Here is a 2,618-nt window from a genome sequence, read left to right on the forward strand (position 1 = left end):
CAGATGCATTTGGGATCTACTAGTCCTACAGACCAGTATTATTAGCAGGTGTTGTGCTGCTGTTCTGTTTTTCCACATTATAGTTAGCTTGAGTTTTTCATACCCTTTGGTTGCAACCAACCACAGTCTGAATCAGAGTTTCTATAAATAAATAGGGTTTTATATTTAAATCTTCTCCTTAATCAGTCACAAAAGTGATGCAAAACAATTCCAATAATTTTAATTCTACTGTTAGATCTCCCTTGATTTCTTGATTGCTTCTGCTGTTTGAGGGTAACATTGCATACATTTTAATAGACAACACTGGAAGAAGCTTTCAAAACTTACCTATGTCTATATGATGATATGAATGTGAAGGCTTCAGTGCACTTTTCACTGTACGTACACAAGTATGCACACACACGTCTGCAAGTAAGTAACTATGAGTCCAAACCAATAGCCTCAAAAGCAACTGCTTGTGCCAGTGGCTATGCTAGTTTGTTCCAGTTATGATTCAAGAACCTTAGCTGAAGATAAAGAATGCATCTGACAAATATCCACATCCTCTACCATATTAATCTCCCTTCTTCCAATTTCTGAACTCACGTGCAAAGTACAAAATAGATGACTTCTAGCCTTTGAAGGACCCTTCCAGTCAAACTATCTCATGATTCTGTGATTCTCCTCTTCTGCAGTATCTACTGAAATTCAAAAAAGACCAACTAGAAAAGCCTTTGGATATGAAGTAAAGTTACCACAGTTTGACAAGACACCATCTTCAAAGTTCAGAGCCAGCAGAGCTGTGCATTTGCTTGCTAATGGTAACCACTAAGGCCTTTGGTGAATCTTACTGAGAAAACACAAGGTGTGTCAGCCATCTATGGCCCTTTTCTGCTGAAAGTTGCCACCCTCACCAGAGTCAGTAGATAATGTGCCAAACCACAGCTCATGAGCAAGGTGCAAACTAAAAAATTATGGCTAAAGGTGTGTACGGTTGCAGTAAGCTATGCAGGGGAAAGGAGCAGATAGTTGCTGACAGTAACTTCTTAAGTTATTCCCAAAAGATTTGCTAGATTTCAACTGGCAATGTCCCTAGCTCAATCTGATTGTAAAGAAAATAAGTTTAAGGCCCTGAAATAGTATCTTACTGGAGAGGTAAGATGTATCTAAATTTAACATAGCTTAAGGACCAGATACTTTAAAAAGATCCATCTATTGAACCACTGTAAAATTATTATTTCTTCATGTGTGAGTTCTAAATTATGTATTCCTGATGACAGAATCTCTAGAATTTATCTATTTGCTGTGCAGCCTTCTGTTTCTACAGAATTAAGGGTCAGCTCTGCATGGGAAGTGCTTGTCCAGTGTCATCCTGTTGCTTAAGGGAGTGCCAAATAGCAGGTTTTCTATTCTGCACTCTTCATAGCTGTGCTGTATAGTAAACCAGTATTATTCTGGTTACAGTGCTCTTTGCAATCAAGAAACAGAGCAGATCAACAACACGATAGAAACAAGCAGATGCCAACTATGTTACAGGAAGTCCTATTTCCACAACACATTCAAAGTCTTAGAAAAAGACAATACCAGGACTTACTGGGAAAAGCAACTTACACATGGCACAAAATGAGTGTGTTGCTACTGGAATTCACTGACCCACAAGCATCCAGTACAGCTTTTTGTTTGGTTCAGTTGTCTTGCTAGCAAGCCAGGCAAAATTATCTTGGTTTGGAAATTCTAATACGTAGTTTCCAAAACCTCATTTTTTTCTGTTTTGCCGTCTTTCCACAAAAAATAATTCTCTGTGCCACTTATTCCATGTGCAGAACAGAAATACAAACCTTTCTTTAAAGCTCATTACTTCGGGAATTTTATTTTATCTTATTTTGATGGACAGGACATACATTTTTAGACTGATAGCTGCTGGTGCCAGACACCAAGCAATTGATACTCCAAACAATCGGTCCACTGTCTGTGGAAAACAGATGCCACAGTGTCATATAATGAGATCATATTGGAGCTGTAATATTAACAATTAGGATAAATATGCTAATATGTCTGCGGTTTGTAACTTTCTCACAGGCAAGCACACTCACATAAATTACTTATTCTATACAGCTAATTATAGGATTTTCTGATCAAGACAAGTAACAACAGGGGATTGGTTAAAAATAGTATCTCTCTGTTCTTTCTTCTGTTGCCATATTGTCAGTCAGCATAGAGGGGCTGATCCAAAGGACATTTGCAACTCCCTTTTGATGAACAGGGCCAAAGGCAGAGCAGACTTGACTGACCGCTGCTCTGAACAGCATGTCAGAGATGTAGGGCTCTCCTGATCTGGACAAATACCTTCAGGACATTACTGGTTAGTCACGTCCCCTGCCCACCACAAGTAAAAGAATTAGACAAGGTTTAGATGCTCCTGCCATTTAGTCAGTGTCTGCACCTTCTCTTTGCACATGAAAGACATAGAAAGAAGTAAAAGTCAGCCCAGCTTTTTGGAAAAATTAGGAAATTTCAGGTCAGCAACAGCAACTTGTGATACAATATGAACAGTTGCTTAATATGAAACTGTTTCATATGAATGCTGAGTACCATTTCTCTTTCATATCACTGTTTAATATTAATTGCTTTTTGAGCTA

The sequence above is a fragment of the Chaetura pelagica genome, unplaced genomic scaffold, assembly GCF_000747805.2.
Source record: "Chaetura pelagica isolate M959 unplaced genomic scaffold, ChaPel_1.0 scaffold178, whole genome shotgun sequence".
Lineage (NCBI taxonomy): Eukaryota > Metazoa > Chordata > Aves > Apodiformes > Apodidae > Chaetura > Chaetura pelagica.